Raw genomic sequence first — 26,939 nt, forward strand, 5'->3', positions numbered from 1 at the left:
AATAATGAATGATCAAAAAATAATATGTACCCAAAAATGGTACCAATAAAACTGGCACCTTATACCCTAGTTTACAAAATGGGGTCACTTTTTGGAAGTTTCTACTGTAAGGATGCATCAGGGGGGCTTCAAATGGGATATGGCATCTAAAAACCAGTCCAGCAAATCTGCCTTCCAAAAAGCATACTGTGCTCCATTTTTTCTGCGCCCTACCGTGTGCCCTTACATCAGTTTACGACCACATGTGGGGTGTTTCTGTAAACCGCAGAATCAGTGTAATAAATATTGAGTTTTGTTTGGCTGTTAACCCTTGATGTGTTAAAGAAATAAATGGATTAAAAGTGAAAATCTGCAAAAAAGGGGAAATTTCATCTCCATTTTTCTTTAATTCTTGTGGAACACCTAAAGGGTTAACAGAGTTTGTAAAATCAGTTTTGAGTAACTTGAGGGGTTTAGTTTCCACAATGGGGGTCATATTTGGGGGGTTTCTACCATGTATTCCTCACAAAGTGACTTCAGACCTGAAATGGTCCTTAAAAAGTGGGTTTTGGAAATTTTCGTAAAAATTTTAAGAATTGCTTCTAAAACTTCTAAGCATTCTAATGTCCTAAAAAAAAAAAATTACATTTACAAAATGATGCCAACATAAAGTAGACATATGGGGAATGTTAAGTAATAAATATTTTATGAGGTATCACTTTCTGTTTTAAAAGCAGAGAAATTGAAATTTTTAAAATTGCAATTTATTTTCCATTTTTGGTAAATTTGTGATTTTTTCATAAATAAAGGTGAAATATATTGACTCAAATTTATGACTATCATGAAATACAATGTGTCACGGGAAAATGATCTCAGAATGGCGTGGATAAATAAAAGTGTTCCAAAGCTATTACCACATAAAGTGACTTGTCAGATTTGCAAAAAATGACCTGGGCAGAAGGGCAAAAAGTGGCCCGGGATAATAGGGGTTAAGAAGCTGAAGTTTGAATGCAAAGTTAAAGGTCTTGGCTAGAGATGAGCAAATTTTACAAAATGTTATGAATTACTTCGTCACAAAGTTACATTTTTTGTAAGTAGTTGGTGCAATGACAGGGAGAGGCGATTGTACCACTCGCTGCGTCATCTGATAGGAATAACACAGTGTAAAATAAAAATAAATAATGCTTACCTGATTCATTTGCTCGCAATGGGCTGGCTGCCGCCATCTTGCTTGAAGGTCTGGCGCAAAATCTTGCGCAGCCCAAGATGACGTCATCACACCAGCCGACGTGGTGACGTCATACGTCAACGCACACAGGATTTCAGCCGAGATCTTAAAGCAAGATGGAGGCGGCTGGCCCGTTGCGAGCAAATGAATCAGGTAAGTATTATTATTTTATTTATTTTTTACACAATTTCAGGTTAAATCAATTCGCTACCATTAAGCACAAGGAAATTTGGCTTTGCGGACTTCGTAGACTTCAATTCGTTCATCACTAGTCTTGGCCAATAAATGTCATTTATCACTTATCCATGTGAACGGGTGATAAATGTATGATCACTGGGTCCCCCACTGATCATGAGAATATGGGGGGCCCCTGTGCGAATGGAGCGGTGCTGGTATATATGGGTGACAAATGCATTATAACGAACACCACAAGACCATTATATTCTTGGCGATAAACCGGGTTCAGATCCACAGATGATGATAACAGAAGATGATGATGCAATGTAGAATGTGGACCTATATCAATTAGCCAGAGCAGATGGCAGCCATGAACACTATCTCCTTCTGGGTGACCCAACATGTCTGTTCATTTCACAGACACCTTATTGATTTCAATGAGCACTATGCAATGCTTCACTTCCCCTCTGGAGGCGCTGCAATAAGCATTCCTTTTAGCTCCTCCAGGACACCCACTGATCACACAATGATGGCCTAGATGATGGGACATGGGACACTAGCCTCTTCTGCCAAAGCTGACATCCTTCTCTTTTCCCCACCGTCATGATGTGTAGCGTTCCTGTCCCTAGTTTCTGCCTAGCGAATGGCATCTCCCTCTCCTGTTGTGTGTAAAGGTGCGATTATTAGTTGCTAGATTAGGATTCGCCCAATTCTGGATTTGTATGACCACGAGATTTTGCATGGAGTACCTACCATCTGCATGCCATCAGCGGGTACCATTGTCATCTACCTAATAGACAGGATTGCCTGTACTAAGTCCATACCCTGGGAGTAGTGTTTTAAAGGAATATTTGGACCTCAGGACTACTAGAGTTAGGCTTCCTGCACACGGACTGTGTCCATTTTTGTGGTCCACAAAACACGGATACCGGCCATGTACATCCCGCATTTTCCCTTCTGCAGGTCCTGCCCTATGTTAAAAATGTCTATTCTTGTCTGCAAAACAATAGGACACGTTCTATTTTTTTTGCAGGGCCACGGAACAGAAATACGGATACGGATAGCACTTGGCGTCCCTCCGCATCTTTTACTGCCCCGTTGAAATGAATAGGGTCCGCATCAGATCCACAAAAAATGCAGGTCAGATGTGGACAGAAAGTACGGTCATGTGCATGAGGCCTTATGGAAACAGCAGAACACCAACCACTCGGCCATTTCTGTCCCTCCACCGAGCTCCCAGTCTACGCTTACTGTTGTTATTCCCATCTCAACCATAAAAGGCCAAGATGGTAATGACCCTATAAGGGAAATCCTTTAGGATATGTTCACACATGGCATATATGCTGCTGCCAGGGGCTGACTGGGAACTGAAAGTGGCCCTGGAAAAAAATAAGTTAAAGTAGCCCCAGGTTGTAAGTGGGTTCAAACTGACACAAGTAGGAGAGCCTGCAATATTGTAGTGCAGCACAAAATACCGCCCCAGCAGAACCAAATACCACATTGAGAGCAGAATACTGCTACCCCCGCCACAGTATGTAACTGTATCACCATTGCTAAGGACGGTGATGCAATTGAGTTCAGGAGGACATCTGTGACCGTTGGCCAGGTCCATAAGTACAGTACCTGATGCTTCTAGCATTAATTCATGCTAAGAGCATCGGATCGTTATGTATACAGCCAGCGGCCTGAGGATGGCTGTGGTGGCCTGTCTGGGCATTGGCCCGCTGGGAAATTTCCTTGTAGGGCCTATGGCCAGTCCACCCCTGGCTGCGGCGTATTACAATATGGTACCATCTAAGTGGATGAGACTTTGCAAACTCTCATCCAATTATTGCAGAAAATTCTGATGCATATGTAAGGTATGTCAAAATCAGGTACCCCATAAAAAATAAACTATAAGGGTCCATTCACACATCTACAATTCTGTTCCGCATTTTGTGATGTGCTGCCTGGATCCAGAAATGCGGACCCGCACTTCCGGGTCCGCATTTCCGTTCCTGAAAAAAATAGAACATGTCCTATTCTTGTCAGCAATTGCAGACAAGATTAGGCATATTCTATTATAGTGCCGGCGATGTGCGGTCTGCAAAATGCAGAACGCACATTGCCGGTGTGCGTGTTTTGCGGATCCGTGGATCCGCAAAACACACACAGATGTGTGAATGGACTCTAATACATATTACATTCCCAGCTTCAGCAATCCAGGAGAATAGCTGTGGTAATAGAAAAGTCAAACTCATGGCATTTCTAATAAATCACCAGTAGATGGCAGCAGAGTTTTTGAAGCCTGAATGACGAGCACCTAAATGCCGGTGGAACTAAAAGACAGACCTTTTGTTCCTGGGGGGACAGGATACGCAGGTTGCTCTTCTGCCTACCTGACTAAAGGTCATGCTTGTCATTGCAGGTAAGAGAACACACATTTAGGGCAATAAACAGGGCAAAAGTGATTTAATCCATATTACTGTCATCAGAAAAGGCTGCTGGTGATGCTGTGTGAGTAAATAACACACTGCACAAATGTTAGTGAAGTACACTGACGTGTCACATGGCGCAAATGTATGGTGAATGTGATTGTTATAAGATCTTATGTTAATATGTGATAATATACTGCACTATTTGCCTACTGTGATGCAGATTGAGTAATAATAGATCTGCACATGGTTAATCTTTATTATTTTATATAAGAACGTCATACCTGTATATGAGAATGTTATTAAATAGATAGTTGTTTATAAATCTGTATGGACAGAATACGCAGTTGTTCTTCTGCCTACCTCACTGAAGGTCATGCTTGTCATTGCAGAACATGTTTCGATAAAAGCACTTCCGGTTTCATCCAGCCCGCTCCCTTCGCACATTGGAATTATTGACCATACTTTCAGCATATGTGCAACAAAATTGGTGGCCCATACGGGGAACGAGGTGAAGAAGACGCAAAGTGATAAAGAAGTGAAAAAGAGCGGTTAACCTTGCAGCACGGCAAGGGAACACAGATGGATCTAGAGAGGCTGCAGGATGAAATCAGTGGACACCTGATCCAGTTGTCAGTGGTTGATCTCATTGAGGTTTGCCAATGTATATTTCAGTGTATATATACTCATAAGCACTTCCTACTTTGCTCTTGCTATATATATGCTGTGAACTGTGAATAGTAATGCCTTCTAGTGCAATGTTTTGTTTTTTTCTAGTGTAATGGTTTAGTTTAAATGTCAGTTCTTGTTCCTCTGTCCATGGCATCTAGGATTGCTCCAAACAACATTTCATTGTATTGTACATTGTATTACATTGTATTGTACAGTGACAATAAAGGCATCTTATCTTATCAATTCATCAAAGCCTCTGATGCCAGCATGGCAAAGGGAAAAACCCAGCGCCATTATATGCAGATCGTTAATGGGGTAATGGATGAACTGGTCGAAGTTGAAAGTGAGGAAACAATTTCTGCAAGCAACAAAAAGATTCATTAGAGCTAGAGAAGAAGAGAGACAATGCGGAAGTCCCAAGCTTTAGTGAGAAAGATCCCCAACCAGAACAGCAATTAGCCGACTTGAAACAACAGTATCACACTATGCAGAAGTTCCGGGAAACGTCCAGAATAATTGAGGAACAGATTAAAGAGCTGAGTACCAAAAGTAAAGACTCAAGTGACAGTCAGCCAAAACCAGAGCCAGCTCCGCTTACTCAAAGATTACACTATGGTAACTTGCCAGAGGTGACAATCAGAAAATACTTCAAGATCACAGGCCAGATTGGAGAGAAAGAGCAGAAGGATAAGCTATCCTACACCAATCTGATGCACCAAATTGACCTGGGACTACAGAAAGGGTATCCTGAGACTGAGATTGTCAAAGCAGTAGTCAAAGCTATTAGCCCTGGTCTAAGCCTCAGAGGTATGCTGGAGATGAAAAATGGACTGACTCTAGTGCAACTTAGACAAATCTTGAAAAGTCACTACAAGGAGAACACCTCGAACTGTACCAGCAACTCCTCAACATTTCCCAGAAGAGTAATGAAACTCTGCAGAATTTCCTGTTCAGAGCGATTAAATTGAAAGATCGGTTGCTATTTGTCTCCCAAGGGGAAGGCTCGGAAGAACATTTCGGGACTGAGCTGATACAGAAGAAATTTCTAAGATCAGTGGGTACTGGACTGAGAAATCATCACATCAAATTCCAATTAAAGCAGTATATAGACGACCCTTCCATTCCAGATGAGGTGCTCATAGAGAAAACGAATGAAGCCGCTAATATGGAGATGGAAAGGGAACAGAAGCAAAAGAAATCTCAGCACAGCAGTTCAACGAAAGAGAAAGAATGTCAGTCTTACGCCATACAGTGTCCACAAGAACCAAGTGTCCTGACAATGACTGCTGACACAACACCTTGGTTCTCAACACAGGCAAGTAGCCCAACGATTCAACAGCTGTCTAAGAGCATTTCTGAATTGGAAAAGCTAATGCTACAGATGCAAAAAGAGATGATAGAGATGAAGACACTTCACCGAGATTCGAAAACCTGACAAGACCGTGAATTACGAGGGCCTCGGGTAACAGTTGGTACGAGCAATGGATGTTGTCAATCCTGTAAGATGACCGGTCAGAGAAGTGCCTGCGATCATTGCTTCAACTGTGGACAATCTGGACATAGAGCAAGATATTGCCAAACGCCCAGACCAAACCAGTTGAACTGGAGAGGGTTGCTGTCAACGGACCGACAGTAACCTGTCCTAGGACTAACCCTGTGTCCCAAAGTGTAACTCTTGTCAGTAACAAACCAGCAAGCTCAAAAACCACCATCAGTGCCATGGCTGGTAGTGGAAATCCAAACTCCTTTCAGAGAGTGCTGAGCAAGTACCAACTCACATGGACGGTGTTACCATAAGAAAAAACAGCAAGTTACTGTGTCTCGTTGGAAAAAAATGCCTGGTGAACTGTGAAATAGACAATACTTCTGTCCAAGCACTATGGGACACCGGCTCTCAGGTGAGCATCATCAATGAGAGCTGGAGACAGCGGGTTCTGCCACATACAGTGCTCCAATCTTTTGAATAATTGCTGGGGCCAGGAGTCCTCCTTGGGAAGGCAGCCAACGAGACTGAAATTCCTTTCTCCGGGTGGATTGAGGTAATTTTTCAACTAACAGCGGGAGGTAACAACACCAAATAGTTAGTAGCGCCACTTGTGGTATCGGCAGATGAGAAAGTCACAGAGACGCCAATCATCGGGTATAATGTCATAGAATATCTCTTCAAAGAGACAGCTGTCAAAGGAAGGAGAACCACTACAGGGTTCGTGGACCTACTAGGAACTGCCTTGGAATTGCCGACCACCAAAGCAGAAGTCCTGGTGAGTCAACTACAAGCCAGCCTGAAAGAAACTGGTGGTACTGCACTAAAGACTGATACCAAGACCCAAAGCAAACACTGTGACGTATCTCAGATGTAGGGCTCACACCAAACCAGCCAGACAATCTTGTTTACACCTGATGAGACTCATGATGTGCCAGAAGGACTGTATATCGGGGAGACGTTAGTGTCCCTCTAAAAGGGACAGTCTTCCAAACTATCCATCCCGGTTTGGAACACCACCAAGTGATACGTTATCTTACCAAGTCAGACTAGGATTCGGTGCCTCAAGCCCATCAAGATAACATACCCAGCTCAGGTGAAACCAAAAGAATCAATGAGTGTGGCCACTCACTCGTGACTCATAGTCAACAGTCACCCTGATCAGGGCCGGAAGGTCGAAGTGGATAATTTAAACACGAGTCAGTCACCGGTAAGCTATGCTCATCGAGAACACTAGGATCCATCCAGTTCCTATAGAACACCTACCGGAGGAAGATCAACATATAGTCAAGACAATGCTAAGAGAGGAATGCCACGCCTTCGCTAAAGATGATTCTCATGTCGGATGCATCCCTTCCCTACAATTGCAACTGCGCCTCAAAGACAATACACCGGTTAAAAGAACTTACATGTCCGTGCCGAAGCCACTACACCAGGAGGCGAAAGAATACCTGCAGGATCTGCTGAACCGCGGATGGATTGCAGAGTCAAAATCATTATACTCTTCACCCATTGAGTGCGTGAGAAAGAAGGACGGTAGTTTAAGACTGTGTTGCAACTACAGGGAGTTGAACCAGAAGTCTATCCCTGACCGCCATCCATTCCTTAGGATCCAAGACATGCTGGACAGCCTAGTAGGAAGTTCATTGTTTTCGGTGCTAGACCAAGGGAAAGCCTACCATCAAGGATTTGTGGAAGAATCCAGTTCACCACTGACTGCCTTCATCACACCTTGTGGTCTGTATGATCAGAATACCTTTTGGCATTAGCTCTGCGCCAGCTGAATTTCAATGCAGCATAGAAACTTGTCTAATGGGACTGAGGGATGAGGTCTGTCTGCCGTACCTAGACGAACAACCTGGTTCACAGCAGATAATTCCAAGAACATGTGGAACATGTCCGGTTGGTACTGCGAACGGTATCAGAAACATGGAGTCAAGTTAACAGCGAGAAAATGTGAACTATTCCGAAACAAAGTCATATTCTTGGGCAAGATCGTGTCCAAAGTTAGCCAGACATTGCGCCTGTGCTGGCCTTGAATAACAACCGGCCAAGGACTGTTGGAGAACTCCAGTATTGCAAAACCCCTGTATGAATTACTATCAGCAGATACAACACCTACCAGAACAGTCAGTACCAGCTAGCCAACCCAAGAAAAAGAAGAAGCCATCACCAAAACTAAAAGGTCAACTACCTTTTCATCAGTCTATAGTCTATAGTCTGGACTGACCACCACCAGGTAGCGCTGAACTGGCTTAGTGAGGCCTTAATTCATCCTCCAGTTATGGGTTACCCAGACTACAGCAAATCCTTCATTCTGCACTGTGATGCCTCGCAAGAAGGACTAGTAGCTGTGTTGTACCAAGAGCAGGAGGAAAAGTTAAAAGTAATTGCTTATGGGTCTAGGACTCTCACATCTGCCGAGAAGAATTATCACATGCTTTCAGAAAAACTAGAATTCCTAGCGATAAAGTGGGCCATATGTGAAAGGTTCCGAGACCTATACTACTGTCCATCCTTCGTAGTCTATACTGATAACAATCCACTAACTTATGTCCTAACTATGACTAAACTAAACGCAACAGGCCACCGATGGGTTGCAGAACTAGCTGACTTTAATTTCACTATGAAGTATCGTCCAGGAAAGAGAAATGCGGATGCGGATGTACTGTAAGTCCTGAACAATATATGCAACAGTGTTCGCAATGAGTCGACCCCAAAGTCATCAGTTGCAAAACCCAAGCACTTCATATGCGACAGAAAGAAGAAACGCCTTGGCTGTGTCCAAAAACAATCATGAATACAACGTCAACAATAGATGGTACACAAAAGTAGGTAGCTCAAATACCTAAAGAGACCATAAGGACAGCACAAAAAGAAGACTAAGTGATCAGTCCAGTGTGGAAGTACAAAAACCAAAACAGGTTCCCATCAAAGCAGGAACGACAAGGTGGACCGCTTGATCTCTTCATACTAATGAAGAAATTAACCAAATTATACCTCGACGAAGGTGGAATCTTGAGACGGAAAACACCCTCAGGTTCTCAACTAGTGTTACCCAAGCTGTATCATTCATTGGTGTTGAGAGAATTGCATAAAGAAATGGGTCACCTAGGAATTGAAAGGACTGTAAACTTGATCAGAGAAAGATTCTTTTGGTCACACATGCAGAGAGATGCCGAGCAATACATTAACCACCAGTGCACCCTGTCTGAAAGACAAACGCCTTAAGAAGCCTACCAGAGTTCCATTGAACAATATTGTTACCACTTATCCCTTTGAGATGATTCCCATTGACTTCCTCCATGTGGAGACATGCAAAGGAGGTTATGAGTACATACTAGTAGTAATAGACCACTTCACCAGGTTTGCTCAGGCCTACGCGACCAAAAACAAGTCAGCAAAGACTGTTGCCAATAAGATATTCAGTGACTTTGTCTTGAAGCTTGAATTTCCTACCAGAATCCACCATGACATGGGAAAAGAATTTGAAAACCAGTTATTCTTGGCATTAGAAAAACACTGCCACATTCAGAACTCCCACACGACTCCATATCATCCAGAAGGTAATGGACAATGTGAAAGATTTAATCGTACTCTGTTGTCTATGCTTCGGACTCTGTCACCAGATTCCTAGAAAGACTGGAAGAATTAACTTGCCCAGGTAATACATGCCTACAACTGCACCAAAAGTGAAGCTACGGGGTATTCTCTATTTTTTTCTACTGTTTGGGAGATCTCCAAGATTACTAATAGACAGCATGTTTGACACCCCAGTCACAGAAAAATATAAGAATCACTCTGAGTATGTAAAAACGTGGACAGATAGGATTACTGAAGCCTGTTAAGTTGCTTCAAAGGTAGCTATGCAAGCTGCGCAAAGAGGAAAAGAGCACTATGACAGAAAAATGAATGGAGTAGAACTCTCACCTGGCTTTGTAAGAAACCTTACTGATAGAGGAGGACCAGGAAAACTGAGATTGCTCTGGGAAGATGCTGTACATGTGGTCCTGAGGAAAAAGTGTCAAGATAGCCCAGTGTATGAGGTAAAGCCAGAAACTGGAAAAGGCCGAAACAAGAATTCTGCACCGCAGTTTGTTATTGCCTTGCAATTACTTACCTGTCTACCAAGGTCAGCAGATACCTGACAGACCCAGTACTAAAAGACGAGGCCAAGTTTCAAAGACTCCTCAACCAGCGATACAGATATCTGAGGGAATATCAGAAGATGAATCGGATCTTGAACAAGAACAATGGAGATCGTTGATCGATGTAACCCAAAGAGATCACAAAAGGAAAGACATAGAACTGAATCCTGAAGCAGCAGAGTTCAATCCTTGCCAGTTGGAAACGAGTGAGGAAAGTACAGAGGAAAGTACGGAGGAAATTACAGAGGAAGCTACAGTGGAAATTACCGAGGACGAGCCTTTGATTCAACCTGAACACACTACATGTTCATGAGGAAACACAGAAGAAAAACCAATAGAGACAGTTGACAGCGACAAAGGCAAGTTCGAGGACGCTTCAGATGCCTTTCCGCTACGCAGGATTCAGCCCAGCAGGAAGAGGAGACAGCCGAAAGTTCTGACTTACGACACTTTTGGTCAACCCAGTAGTGTTGCCAGGAATGCAGCAGGACAGGTCATAGACTGTGTTGATACACCACCGGTTTGCCCTAGCTGGTATCTAAGTGCAGACTGTTTTACTGAGGAATCTAAAAGTTGGTAACTGTATCCATGCCTATAATGCTATGGTTTTGTCACCACCAGACATCTGAGAAGCTCTGACAGACGTTCTTCAGAACCTCCTGCTTGAGGTTCTTTTGTTTTGCTTTCGTTTTGTCATCTCGTTTCCCTCTCTCAGCTGTCATCTAGTTGCACTGATTGCATCCCTTTAAATACCCTCCCATACTGCCTCACTTTGCGGTTTATACAACTTCCTGGAGTGTATGCATGCTGGATGCTACTACTGATTCTTCTACAGATAAGTTTGTTCATTCATTTGTGTTTTCCTGTTTGCTGGATCCTAGGTAACCCTGACTCCCTCCGTATTAAGTGTAGGGAACCGGTGGTCGTGTCCCCTCACTATTATAGGGTGTTCAGGTGTCATAGAGCAAATAACATGGGGATAGGCGCTAAAACAAAATAATAATGTCTTTATTAATTGTCTGATTAAGAAATAAGGGGTATCCACCGTCAGTATAATGTGCAAAACTGACTTTAACAATTGTGAAAACACTGATATATACCAAATAGCACCACCATCTGGATTGCCAGTGTAGTCTCACAAGCTACTAGCATAAGGGGCTCATTCAACCACAGGGTTCAAGATGTGTATCCCAGGGTGAAAGGTATCAAGGGGATGTATTGGTATAGGAATTTCACCAAACACCACTCCAAAACAGTGAGAGCCAGCGCGCAGACTCTCACTGCACTAATAATCACAGGTGCTGGACTATGGCAGAGCAATAACAATCACTCCAGGTGGATTAAAGGAGCAATGGTTGCCCTGACATGTCCCTTATTGGCAACAGCTCAACGCTGCGTTTCCATGCATTGGGGATGCATTTCATCAGGAGCTATGTGCACCAGGTTAATACTAGAGCCCAGAGCCTCAGTGTTGTTTTAATGACCGAGGTAATGGACAAACAAACAGTCAGTGATAGAGATCCCTGCCTAGCACCGTTTTCCTCTAGTGTGAGGTACGGAGCTTTACAAACAGTCACTATCCTGCCTGAGCTAGCAACCTCTAGGCTGAGGTGCTGCGTGCTAGTGTGCATGTAATCCGGCACTGTGATGGCCGCAAAGCGGCCCACAGAACGCCGAGCTTTACAGGGTGAAGCCCCGCCCTGTTAGACACGCCTCCGTCAATCAGCCAATCCGGCCAGGAGGCACGGCACAAGGCAAACCAAAGGCTGAAGGGGAGGAGGAACACGGTGAGTCACAGGGAAAGCGCAGCAAGCGCCACATAAACAAAACAAGGAATTTACAAAGCGGCTTTATATATTTATCGCAGCATGGACATCTTTATTGTAATTATACAGTAAAGGAGAGTCACTCCAAGAGAAGTGTGTAAAAACGGACAGACACATAGATTCATGTGTGTAGCCACTTGTATCAATGATCACACACATGAATCCACTTCTCATAGTGCATTGTACAGTAACACAAAGAAATCAGCCTGGTCACTAGATGAACGGGACGTATGAGATCGCATCATTGAGGCCGGATGGTTTGATGGTATTCAGAGAAAAAATCCATCTCGCCTCTTTTTGCAACAATATGCGATCATAGTCACCGCCCCTTGGTGACGGCTTCACAGAGTCGATCACTTGAAATTTGACCGATGATGTATCCCCCCTGTGAAGGTCAAGAACATGACGAGCAATTGGCGTATCTTTGAGATTGGTAATATCCAAAATATGCTCCCCAATCCGTCTTCTTAGCTCTCTGATGGTTTTACCCACATATTTGATGCTGCATACACATGTCATTAAATACACAACACCAACTGACTTGCAATTGTGGAAAGACTTAATGAAGAACGTTTTATCCGCAGTGCTGTTAGTGAAGCTTTTGGATTTTTTAATGAACCCACAAAATTTACAGGATCCACAAGGAAACGTACCTGTAAGTGGGTTTCGCAGCCATGACTGCGGACGGGGGCTGATGTACAGACTATGTGTCAACATGTCACGTAAATTATTGTTGCGGCGATAAGTGACTGAAGGGTTGGCTGAAATCATCCCACCAATATCCGGATCGGATTTCAAAATGTCCCAGTGCTCGTTAAGGACATGGCGCACCTCGTCATGGGCGCCGTCAAAAGTCCCAATGATCCTCACAATATTCTCACTATTGTCCCTCTTTTTCGGAGACAACAACCGATCCCTGTTAGTACTCATTGAGTGCTGGTAAGCCTGCTTTAGACACTGCTGAGGATAACCACGACACTGAAACCTCTGCTGGAGATCTTTAGCAGCCACCCTAAAATCACTGAGATGAGAACAATTCCTCCTAACCCTCAAATATTGGCCCTTAGGGATTCCTCTCCTAAGGGCTACAGGGTGCGCACTGTCCCATTTCAAAAGGTTATTGGTAGCTGTGGGCTTTCTGAAAACGTTGGTACTAATATGCCCATCAGCAGACAATGAAATGGACAGATCCAGGAAGGAAATGTTCTTCAAATCCATTTCTGAGGTGAAAAAAAGTCCCACGGTGTTATTGTTGAGGACCGCAACAAATTCACGGAACAATTCACTATCGCCCCCCCACAGGATCAGCACATCGTCGATGTACCTGATCCAGAGGGGGACAACATCCGTGAATCGCTCCATATCTTCACAAAACACTACCTCCCTCTCCCACCAGCCCAGGTAGAGGTTCGCAAAAGTCGGGGCACAGGGACTGCCCATTGCGACCCCCCTGAGCTGGTGGAAGATAGAGCCATCAAACAAAAATACATTGTGTGTGAGTATGAAACTCAACAATTCCATTACAAAGGCATTATGGGCCCTGTATTGTTCACCCCTCTGCTGAAGGAATGTTAGGATCGCTCCACAGCCCAATCCATGAGGGATTGAGCTGTAGAGCGCCTCCACATCCAAACTGGCCAGATAGGTACCACTGTCACATTGGACACCATCCAAGCGTCCCAGCACATCCATAGTATCCCTTACATGTGAGGGCAAGCTGTTAACAAATGGACGCAGGATGGTGTCAACATAAGTACTGATATTGGCTGTCAAACAATTGTTTCCAGACACTATCGGCCTCCCCTTTAGAGGTTCATACCCCTTGTGAACTTTGGGGAGACAATAAAAGGCCGCAGTGACTGGGTGTGAAGGTAACAAAAAGGCCAATTCAGTCTTGTCAATGAGTTTCTTCTCAAGGGCTTGGTTCAAAATACAGGACAATTCCACCTTATAAGTTGGCGTGGGATCAGACGGAAGTAGTTCATATGTAAGCTTGTCCCTGAGCACGCTCATACACATATTACGATATTGTTCGTGCCCAAGGACAACAATATTTCCGCCTTTGTCTGATGATTTAATCACCACTTCTTTGTCCTGTTGCAATAACCACAAGGCCCCTCTTTCTTGGTCATTCAAATTGTCACTGTTAAGTCCATGCATGTCAATCTGACTCAACTTATTAGACACTATGGACACAAAAGTATCAATTGGGGTGCAATCACCAATAGGTGGCATTTTTGTTGAGGGTAATCTAAGCTTGGTGAACGGACCATCACCTGGATCCCTTTGTCCCTCAGCAAGAAGATCTGATAAGATTTGGACATCTGGCAAGTCTGATATATCAATTCCTAGCTCTTCGCATTTCCTGCGGTCATTATTGACAAAAAATTTTCGCCACTTGAGCTTACGCGCAAATAAATTCAGGTCTTTGACCCACCCAAAACAATCAAACCTGCGCATCGGGACAAATGAAAGGCCCTTTTGTAGAACATGGGTCTCCATGGTAGTTAGAGTCCGTGAAGACAAGTTAATAACTTGTAACTCGTCCTTCACTGATCTAGATGGAAACAGGGATGTAGTTTGGGACGTACAGGGGGATGTCAATGTTTGTTCCTCAGTAAGTATTGGGAAATCAGCGGGGTATCGTCTAAAAAACCCCCCCTACCGTATTGACCTCTACCTCCTCGTCCTCTTCTACTACCCCGACCTCTATTCCTACCACCATACGGTCTTCTAGCAGACTGGGACCTTGTTCGCTTATCACCAGTAGCGTCTGAATCTATTTCACCCTCTGAGGAAGAGACTTCGGTATCTAACTCAAGAGCATCCGAATGTTTGATGCTATAATCAAAGATTTTGCCCTCTTTAAAGTCTCTGATATCTCTATTGAAAAGGGAGTGTTTCTTTTCTTTTAACTGGGCAGTGTATTTTTCCACAGAAATTTGGAGGAGTGACTCCTTTTTATTAAAATCAGTGTGACTATTGAATTTTTTTGTTGCCTCAATAGCTTCCTTCAGGTCACTTTCCAGAGATGTCACAACACTCTTTTCCTCCTCCAATAGGAGTTTCATCAATCTCAGAGAAGAATCTACGGACTCCTTCTCCCACTTTTTCAGGAAGTCCGCAGATCTCAATCGGACTGATGGTGTGATAGGATTCCTCAGGCCACGTGGGACAATTTTATTCCCAATATACGTTTCCAAAGACTGCACCTCCCACCAAGATCTAACAAAATTTTTGTAGATCTTAGTGACTTGTTTGAAAGCAGAAGAGATGGTAATTGTCTGAGAGGCAAAAGATATGTCTCGCTCAGAAAACACCTCACTAGGATCTCCCATCCACTGTGCGGTGTCAATGCCGCTAGATAAAAAGCCTGCCATTCCTTGTATAATAATTAAATGGAATAAATTGAAATGATATATTGAATATACGCCTATAAGTACAATAGAGCAAATAACATAGGGATAGGCGCTAAAACAAAATAATAATGTCTTTATTAATTGTCTGATTTAAGAAATAAGGGGTATCAACCGTCAGTATAATGTGCAAAACTGACTTTAACAATTGTGAAAACACTGATATATACCAAATAGCACCACCATCTGGATTGCCAGTGTAATCTCACAAGCTACTAGCATAAGGGGCTCATTCAACCACAGGGTTCAAGATGTGTATCCCAGGGTGAAAGGTATCAAGGGGATGTATTGGTATAGGAATTTCACCAAACACCACTCCAAAACAGTGAGAGCCAGCGCGCAGACTCTCACTGCACTAATAATCACAGGTGCTGGACTATGGCAGAGCAATAACAATCACTCCAGGTGGATTAAAGGAGCAATGGTTGCCCTGACATGTCCCTTATTGGCAACAGCTCAACGCTGCGTTTCCATGCATTGGGGATGCATTTCATCAGGAGCTATGTGCACCAGGTTAATACTAGAGCCCAGAGCCTCAGTGTTGTTTTAATGACCGAGGTAATGGACAAACAAACAGTCAGTGATAGAGATCCCTGCCTAGCACCGTTTTCCTCTAGTGTGAGGTACGGAGCTTTACAAACAGTCACTATCCTGCCTGAGCTAGCAACCTCTAGGCTGAGGTGCTGCGTGCTAGTGTGCATGTAATCCGGCACTGTGATGGCCGCAAAGCGGCCCACAGAACGCCGAGCTTTACAGGGTGAAGCCCCGCCCTGTTAGACACGCCTCCGTCAATCAGCCAATCCGGCCAGGAGGCACGGCACAAGGCAAACCAAAGGCTGAGGGGAGGAGGAACACGGTGAGTCACAGGGAAAGCGCAGCAAGCGCCACATAAACAAAACAAGGAATTTACAAAGCGGCTTTATATATTTATCGCAGCATGGACATCTTTATTGTAATTATACAGTAAAGGAGAGTCACTCCAAGAGAAGTGTGTAAAAACGGACAGACACATAGATTCATGTGTGTAGCCACTTGTATCAATGATCACACACATGAATCCACTTCTCATAGTGCATTGTACAGTAACACAAAGAAATCAGCCTGGTCACTAGATGAACGGGACGTATGAGATCGCATCATTGAGGCCGGATGGTTTGATGGTATTCAGAGAAAAAATCCATCTCGCCTCTTTTTGCAACAATATGCGATCATAGTCACCGCCCCTTGGTGACGGCTTCACAGAGTCGATCACTTGAAATTTGACCGATGATGTATCCCCCCTGTGAAGGTCAAGAACATGACGAGCAATTGGCGTATCTTTGAGATTGGTAATATCCAAAATATGCTCCCCAATCCGTCTTCTTAGCTCTCTGATGGTTTTACCCACATATTTGATGCTGCATACACATGTCATTAAATACACAACACCAACTGACTTGCAATTGTGGAAAGACTTAATGAAGAACGTTTTATCCGCAGTGCTGTTAGTGAAGCTTTTGGATTTTTTAATGAACCCACAAAATTTACAGGATCCACAAGGAAACGTACCTGTAAGTGGGTTTCGCAGCCATGACTGCGGACGGGGGCTGATGTACAGACTATGTGTCAGCATGTCACGTAAATTATTGTTGCGGCGATAAGTGACTGAAGGGTTGGCTGAAATCATCCCACCAATATCCGGATCGGATTTCAAAATGTCCCAGTGCTCGTTAAGGACATGGCGCACCTCGTCATGGGCGCCGTCAAAAGTCCTAATGATCCTCACAATATTCTCACTATTGTCCCTCTTTTTCGGAGACAACAACCGATCCCTGTTAGTACTCATTGAGTGCTGGTAAGCCTGCTTTAGACACTGCTGAGGATAACCACGACACTGAAACCTCTGCTGGAGATCTTTAGCAGCCACCCTAAAATCACTGAGATGAGAACAATTCCTCCTAACCCTCAAGTATTGGCCCTTAGGGATTCCTCTCCTAAGGGCTACAGGGTGCGCACTGTCCCATTTCAAAAGGTTATTGGTAGCTGTGGGCTTTCTGAAAACGTTGGTACTAATATGCCCATCAGCAGACAATGAAATGGACAGATCCAGGAAGGAAATGTTCTTCAAATCCATTTCTGAGGTGAAAAAAAGTCCCACGGTGTTATTGTTGAGGACCGCAACAAATTCACGGAACAATTCACTATCGCCCCCCCACAGGATCAGCACATCGTCGATGTACCTGATCCAGAGGGGGACAACATCCGTGAATCGCTCCATATCTTCACAAAACACTACCTCCCTCTCCCACCAGCCTAGGTAGAGGTTCGCAAGGTGTCATACAGTCGAGGAACGAGGGTATGCAATCATCTACCCTAGAGAGTTTTGCATAGGCTGAGCAGTAAGGGAGAGAGCCAGGGCTGTTACAGGGCTTACCCTTTGGTTCCTTAGTTTTAGATCCAGTCAGTCGGATCTTTATTTTGTGTCTTCTAGTTTTCTGTACACCTTCCGTGACAGGTTTATTAATGTCTACTTATGTTGAAAATGTTAGATGTTATGTTCTGCGGTTAACAAAAGGAAATTTCTTGCACTCTTACTGCAGACATTCCAGGTAAAATAGCTTCAAGTGATAGAACTAGGTAGAAGGGAAAGTGTCACGGAATGTGTACAGGTAACAAGGCAAAACAACATGCATAAATGACTCGCTGGATCCAAAAGCTTAGGAACAAAAGGGAGACCCCTGTAGAAGACCTGGCACTTTCCCTGGCTGCTCAGCCTATGCATAGATCCGAATGGTGGAGGTATGCATATCCACGTACCTTGACTATATAACCCCTGAGCACCCTACAATAGTGAGGGGACACGACCACCGGCTCCCTACACCAGACACGGAGGGAGTCAGGGTCACCTGGGATCCAGCAAACAGAAAATAACAGATAACAGTTTAACACTTAACTTTGTAGAGGAGAGGAGAACCAGATGGGCATGCACACATACTCCAGGAAGAAATATAAGCCGCCCAGAAAAGCCTTCTGGGGAAGAATTTAAAGGGAAGCAATTAGTCCAACACATGACAGCTGAGAGAGACTAACGAGAGGAGGAGCTGAATATCACAACACAGAAACTCAAGGAGGTGGTTCTGAAAGGCCTCTGTCAGAGCTTCTCAGCTGTCTGGTTGTGACAGTACCCCTCCCTCTACGAGTGGACTCCGGACACTCAGAACCCACCTTCTCAGGATGGGACCTATGGAAAGCCCTGATGAGACGAGAGGCCTTAATGTCCGTCACTGGGACCCACATCCTCTCCTCAGGACCATACCCCTCCCAGTGAACAAGGTACTGAAGCGAACCGCGGACAAGACGAGAATCCACAATCCCAGAGACCTGAAATTCAAGATTCCCATCAACCATAATCGGAGGAGGAGGCAAAGGCGAGGGTACAATGGGTTGAACATAAGGTTTCAATAAGGACTTATGAAAAACATTATGGATCTTCCAAGTCTGAGGAAGATCAAGACGGTATGCAACAGGATTGATGACAGACAGGATTTTGTAAGGCCCAATAAACCTAGGACCCAACTTCCAGGAGGGAACCTTCAATTTGATATTCTTGGTAGACAACCACACCAGATCACCAACATTCAGGTCCGGACCAAGCACACGTCTCTTATCAGCCACACGCTTATATCTCTCACTCATGCTCTTTAGATTATCTTGAATCTTTTGCCAAATAGATGACAAAGACGAGGAGAATCTGTCCTCATCAGGTAAACCAGAAGACCCCTCTCCCGAGAAAGTCCCAAACTGTGGATGAAACCCATATGCACCAAAAAATGGTGACTTATCAGAGGACTCCTGACGACGGTTATTTAAAGCAAACTCAGCAAGGGACAAAAAAGAACACCAATCCTCTTGATTCTCCGCCACAAAACAACGCAGATATGTCTCCAGATTCTGATTGACGCGCTCTGTCTGGCCATTCGACTGCGGGTGGAAAGCAGAAGAGAATGACAACCGAACCCCCAAGCGAGAACAGAAAGCCTTCCAGAATCTGGAAACAAACTGCGTGCCCCTATCAGAGACTATGTCTGAAGGAATACCGTGCAATTTGACAATGTGATCAACAAATGCCTGCGCCAGCGTCTTAGCATTGGGCAAACCAGGAAAAGGGATGAAATGCACCATTTTGCTAAAACGGTCCACCACCACCAGAATCACAGTCTTCCCCGAGGAACGAGGCAGGTCCGTTATGAAGTCCATGGACAGATGTGTCCAAGGACGGGAAGGAATGGGTAAGGGAAGGAGAGGACCTGATGGCCGTGAATGAGGGACTTTGGCACGAGCGCAAGTCTCGCAGGCTGCCACAAAACCCTCAACCGACTTACGAAGCGCAGGCCACCAGAATCTCCGAGCGATGAGATCCAGTGTGGCTCTTACCCCCGGGTGCCCAGCAAGGACCGTATCGTGGTGTTCTTTAAAAATCTTGTGTCTTAAAGCGAGAGGCACAAACAACCTCCCAGGAGGACAAAGATCAGGAGCCTCTGACTGGGCTGCCTGCACCTCTGCCTCCAATTCAGGAAAAAGAGCAGAGACCACCACACCTTCAGCCAAAATGGGACCCGGGTCTTCAAAATTCCCGCCTCCCGGAAAACAACGTGACAGGGCATCTGCCTTCACATTCTTAACTCCAGGGGTGAACGTGACAACAAAATTAAACCTAGAAAAGAACAACGACCATCTGGCCTGTCTCGGGTTCAGACGCTTGGCTGACTCCAAGTAGGCCAGATTTTTATGGTCAGTAAATACGGTAATAGGGTGTCTGGCTCCCTCTAGCCAATGGCGCCATTCCTCAAAAGCAAACTTGATGGCCAACAATTCCCTATCTCCCACATCGTAATTTCTCTCTGCGGAGGAGAGTTTTCTTGAGAAAAAGGCACACGGTCGCAATTTGGCAGGAGAGGAACCCTGAGACAAGACCGCCCCCACACCCACCTCAGAAGCATCAACCTCAACTATGAAGGGTAACGAAACATCAGGTTGCACCAAGATGGGAGCGGAAGCAAAACTCTCCTTGATATCAGAAAAAGCCTTACGCGCCTCTACTGACCAAGAAGAAAAATCTACCCCCTTTCTGGTCATATCAGTGAGTGGTTTAACAATAGAAGAATAATTCAAAATGAACTTCCTGTAATAATTGGCAAAGCCCAAAAAACGCATCAGCGCCTTTTGATTCTCAGGAAGCTCCCACTCAAGCACAGCGCGGACCTTCTCGGGGTCCATGCGAAAACCAGAAGCGGAGAGAAGAAACCCCAGAAATTGAATTTCTGGAACCGCAAACACACATTTTTCCAGTTTCGCATATAATTTATTCTCCCGCAGAATGAGCAAGACCTGACGTAAATGTTCCTTATGAGTTTTGAAATCGGGAGAAAAAATCAAAATGTCATCCAAATACACCAATACAAATTTTCCCATCAAATGATAAAAAATGCTGTTCACGAAATGCTGAAAAACGGCTGGGGCATTCATCAAACCAAAAGGCATAACCAAGTTTTCAAAATGGCCCTCAGGGGTATTGAAGGCCGTCTTCCATTCGTCTCCTTCTCTGACCCTGACCAGGTTGTATGCCCCTCTTAAATCTAATTTGGAAAAGACTTTAGCCCCAACAACCTGGTTAAATAGGTCCGGGATCAGAGGAAGCGGATAAGGGTCACGAATTGTGATATTGTTCAGCTCCCTGAAATCCAGACAAGGTCTTAAAGAACCATCTTTTTTCTTAACAAAGAAAAAACCAGCGGCAACAGGTGACTTCGAGGGTCGTATGTGTCCCTTTCTCAGACTCTCAGAGATATAAGCACGCATAGCGATCCTCTCAGGTTGGGAAAGATTGTATAAACGAGATTTAGGCAGCTTAGCGTCTGGGATGAGATTAATAGGGCAATCGTACTCCCTGTGCGGGGGCAAATCCTGAACTCCACTCTCAGAGAAGACATCCGAAAATTCAGAGAGAAAAGATGGTATAGTCTTAGTAGCAACCTCAGAAACAGATGTCATGAGGCAATTCTCTCTGCAAAAGTCACTCCAACCATTTATTTGCTTCGCTTGCCAATCAATGGTGGGGTTATGCTTAGTGAGCCAGGGCAGCCCCAACACCAGAGGGGTGGGCAAACCGCTAAGGATGAAACATGACACATCCTCAACATGAGCATCACTCACAATTAAACGGATATTGTGAACTATGCCCTTTAATGATTTCTGAGAAAGTGGAGCGGAATCGATAGCAAAAACAGGAATATCCTTTCTCAAAGCGCACACCTGTAAACCATGAGTTATCGCAAATTGATTATCAATGAGATTGACCGCTGCTCCACTATCCACAAAAATCTCACAAAAAATGTTCTTGCTCTCTAGCGCCACCCTAGCCGGCAGGACAAAACGGGAACTACAAGCAAATGGAAAACCTTCAATTTCCGCCTCAACCCTGCCAATAGTAACAGACGGAACATTTTTCAAAGATTTTTTCCTCTTTGTTTCTTTATTATACCCAGAGAAGCTGCCTGAATCTCCTAGAGGGACAAATATTTGCCAAATGATTAATACCTCCACAACAAAAACAAACCGTCCCATGCGGGCTGAATCTTCTATTGTCAGAAGCAATCAACCCCAGCTTGCATGGGCTCCTGCTCAGAAGGGGCTGACAGCGACTGAGACCCCTGCGCACAGAATGGGACCGCTGCACAGTCCTGGGACCGAGTATGACAGGAAGGAGAGATCTCTCCTCTCTCTCTAAGACGCCTGTCAATACGAACGGCCTGAGACATAGCAGAGTCCAAAGAAATAGGCCTTTCATGAAAGGCAAATGCATCTTTCAATCCCTCTGAAAGACCATGGCAAAATTGACTTCGGAGTGCAGCATCATTCCAACCAGTATCAACTGCCCATCTCCGAAATTCTGAGCAGTATATTTCTGCGGATTGTTTACCCTGGCATAATAGACGTAGTTTAGACTCCGCCAGAGCAATACGATCCGGATCATCATATATCTGACCCAGGGCTAAAAAGAATTCATCCACTGAACGGAGAGGCCGTGCCCCCTCCGGCAGCGAAAAGGCCCAGGACTGAGCGTTACCTCTGAGCAGCGATATAATGATCCCCACCCTCCGTTCCTCATCTACAGAGGAAAGGGGAAGAAGGCGAAAATGGAGTTTGCAAGCCTCTCTAAAACGCACAAAATTCTCACTACCCCCTGAGAACGTATCCGGGAGCGAGATCTTAGGCTCAGAACAAGCTCCATGAACGCAAGCTGAACCGGTCACTTGAAGCTGAGAAAAAGTCTTACGGAGGTCAGCTACCTCCAATGAAAGACCCTGGAAGCGTTCAGCCAAAAGTGAAACCGGATCCATGCTTAAGACGGTTTTGGCGGCTTATAATGTCACGGAATGTGTACAGGTAACAAGGCAAAACAACATGCATAAATGACTCGCTGGATCCAAAAGCTAAGGAACAAAAGGGAGACCCCTGAAGAAGACCTGCCACTTTCCCTGGCTGCTCAGCCTATGCATAGATCCGAATGGTGGAGGTATGCATATCCACGTACCTTGACTATATAACCCCTGAGCACCCTACAATAGTGAGGGGACACGACCACCGGCTCCCTACACCAGACACGGAGGGAGTCAGGGTCACCTGGGATCCAGCAAACAGAAAATAACAGATAACAGTTTAACACTTAACTTTGTAGAGGAGAGGAGAACCAGATGGGCATGCACACATACTCCAGGAAGAAATATAAGCCGCCCAGAAAAGCCTTCTGGGGAAGAATTTAAAGGGAAGCAATTAGTCCAACACATGACAGCTGAGAGAGACTAACGAGAGGAGGAGCTGAATACCACAACACAGAAACTCAAGGAGGTGGTTCTGAAAGGCCTCTGTCAGAGCTTCTCAGCTGTCTGGTTGTGACAGAAAGTCGGCCGACAACAACAAAAAGTAGAGAATAATAGGTGGTTATGCTGTACTGTATTGGTACCATACCATGGGTATTCCACCTCATAAAAAAATAAAAAAAAAGACAGAAGTAATATGGTGTCCCCTAGTTCTCCATCAACTCTTTTCTTCACAATGACATACACAAACCTGTGTTAAAGGGGTTTCTTAATAGTTGGCTATATGCAACAATATTCCACCAGGCTTCATAGTAGATGTTGCAGGGAGGACGGTTCCTCAAGTAATTGTATTACTATTTAACCTTGGCTCCCGATGGTTGTTGGGAGATGAGTAAGAGAATAGTTCTTATACTAAAGTCTGCGTATGTCGGGGACGACATAAAATTTTGTGGGGGAGGGTGTAAGGTATGTCAAAATCAGGTACTCCATAAAAAATAACTTAATACATATTAAATTCCCAGCTTCAGCAATCCACGAGTATAGCTGTGGTAATAGAAAAGTCAAACTTATGGCATTTCTATTAAATCACCAGTAGATGGCAGCAGGGTGTTTAAAGCCTGAATGAAGAGCACAGTTTCATATAACACTGCTAAATGCAGGTGAAACTAAAAGACAGACATTTTGTTCCTAGGGGGGGGGGGACAGAATACGCAGTTGCTCTTCTGCCTACCTGACTGAAGGTCATGCAGGTAAGAGAACACATATTTAGGGCAATAAACAGGGCAAAAGTGATTTTATCCATATCACTGTAATCAGCAAAGGCTGCTGGTGATGCTGTGTGAGTGAATAACACACTGCACAAATGTTAGTGGAGTACACTGACGTGTCACATGGTGCCAGTGTATGGTGCATGTGATTATTATAGGATCTTTTTTTATTTTTTATTCTTTATTTAAGCAATTTCAATAAAGACAAGAACAAGAGTCTCTTCATTACAATAAAACATATCAGACATATATCTGTAAGGCGAGTCATCAGGAACTCAATATCTTCATAGTCATTGAATTAAGACATGTCAAATATAGACCTGTGTGAAGAGTCCTCTGTGACAAATCAGTTTCAGCGCTATTGTGCATTGTCCATATGATATAGTCTAACAGTGCTTCAAACTATCAATCTTATCTTAAATACCGTATAATCAGACAGACAGTAGGAGGGAGACAAACAGCAATATAAGGGGAGGGTTGTGGGGAAAGGTGGAGGAGAGAAAGAAAAAAAAAGGAGGGGGGAAGCAGAAGAGGGATGAGTAAAGTAAGAAAGAAGGTCTCCATTATGTTAACAGATTGTGGTATTCTGGTGTGTCCTGGAAGGTGAACCACAGAGTCCATGCCGAGACAAATGCCTCATGAGTGTTTTTCAAGGTGGCTGTTAGTTCCTCCATTCTCCGAATGTCCTCTACCTTGTTGACCCAAAGGTGTATAGCAGGTGGAGAAGGCGATTTCCATCTGGCTGGGATACAGGCCCTCGTGGCGTTTACTAGGTCATGCAATATTGATTTGTATAGTAGGCGGTTAGGTAGGTCGGAAAGGAGTAATAAAAAGAATCTCTGAGAATTCGGAATGGGAAAGGAGAAGATCTGTGTCATGGTTTTTTGTACCGACTCCCAAAATTGTCTGATTCTACTACAGTGCCAAACGATATGAATCAGTGTGCCTGGTGCTGACTCACATCTCCAGCATAGTGGAGATACTGAGAGGAACATTTTCTGTAGGCAGGTCGGGACATAGTACCATCTAAAGAGCATCTTGAAACCTGCTTCTTGAAATTTACAGGCGATGGATGATTTATGCGTTTTGTGGAATAGCTTTGGCCATTGGTCGGGGGAATGTCTGTCCCAAGATCAGAGCTTCATTTATCAATATATGGAGGGCGGAAGTCCGGATCCGGAGCTACCAGCGGTCTAAAAAACTCTGAAAGAGAGTGTCGGTAGACTCCTGAGCTGATACAGACCTTTTCAAATGAAGTGAAGGGGATAGTGTGTTCCCAGCAGCATACTTGTAGAGTGGGGCCTATGGTGGGGTGAGCGGAAAGCGCGGTTGGTGTCCGCACCAGGGCAAGAGCGCTAGAGGGTTTCAAGAGCAATGCTGTTCAATGGTGACCCATTTCTTAAGGGGAGCGTGACAACACCAGTCCATCACCCGCGTTCCTTTGGGATATGAAGCAGAGAGCAGGCCAATCTCGTACTCTTGCCCGCCCAGATAAAGTTGAATAGGTCTTGGTGTATTTTGACAAAAAAATTGGGAGGTAGTTTAATTGGGAGAGTCTGGAATAGGTACAGTAGGCGCGGGAGGATATTCATTTTAAAAATGTCGCAATGGCCAAACCATGTGTACATCCCCCTTGCCCATTTCGTGAAGTCTCTTTTAATCCGACCTAGCAATGGGGGTAAAGTTTCTACTGTAGATTTCGCTAAATTCTTTCGGAATCCAAGTTCCTAAATATTTAACTGCTTCAGCTGACCAACGGAACGGGAAAGAGGTCATTAAGTTGGATTCCAAGGAGCTGGACAGCCAAATAATTAAGGCCTCTGATTTTATAAAGTAAATTTTTAGATTAGTCATCGTCTGGTAAGTATTGAATTCGGTAATCAGATTCTGGAGAGATGTCATAGGCTTTGTGATTGTAAACATTAGGTCATCTGCATATGCCTCAATTTTATACTCCTGTTCCCCTACTGCAAGACCTGTGATATTAGGGTTCAACTGTATTGTTAAGGCTCTAAGGAGAGTACGAAAATCAAGGGTGATAGGGGGCAACCCTGTCTGGTCCCATTTTGTATTTCAAACGTGGGTGATAAAATCCCATTCACCTTCGTTGCCGCAGAAGGGCTGGTATATAAGGATCCAGGCCATCATTGAGCCCTCTATGCCTATATGGTTTAGGACTAGTGATGAGCGGCAGGGGTCATATTTGAATTCGCGATATTTCGCAAATATTTTGTAGAATATTTGTCGAATATTTGCGAACTCGAATATTCGTTATATTCTACGTTTTTTTTTACTCGAAAAATCGGCAAGGTAATGATCGCATAATATGCAAATTTTCGTAATGCGAATTTTTACCGCAAATTTTTCAATTGCCGAGTAAAAACATGATTCCTCCCTGCTTCTTGCTTGTGGGCCAATGAGTCATAGCACTATATCGAATATTTTTGTTTTTTCAAATATTCGTAATATTCTAAAACAAGAATATATAGCAATATAGCGAATATAAAAAAAACTAATGTAGAGCAATTTAGCTAATATAGTGCTATAATCTTTTTTTTTTATAGTTGTAATTTTTTTCCAATCTGAACGTCAGATGAGAAAAAAATTAACTATTAGACAAAGAAGATTATAGCACTATTTTAGCTAAATTGCTCTATATTCGTAATTTTTTTTCGAATATTCGCTATATTGCTATATATTCTTGTTTTAGAATATTAAGAATATTCGAAAAAATTAATATATTCGATATAGTGGTATATATTTGTTTTTTAGAATATTCATAATTTTTTCCCATCTAAAGTCATTGGCCCACAAGCAAGAAGCAGGGAGGAATCTTGTTTTTACTCAGCAATTGAAAAATTTGCATTATGAAAATTCGCATTATGAAAAATCGCAATCAACACTACTCCTAAAGTCATAGATACTGTAGCCTTCTCATTGGCCCACAAGCTAGAAGCAGGGAGGGATCAT

Source organism: Bufo gargarizans, chromosome 3, assembly GCF_014858855.1.
Source record: "Bufo gargarizans isolate SCDJY-AF-19 chromosome 3, ASM1485885v1, whole genome shotgun sequence".
Taxonomy (NCBI): Eukaryota; Metazoa; Chordata; class Amphibia; order Anura; family Bufonidae; genus Bufo; species Bufo gargarizans.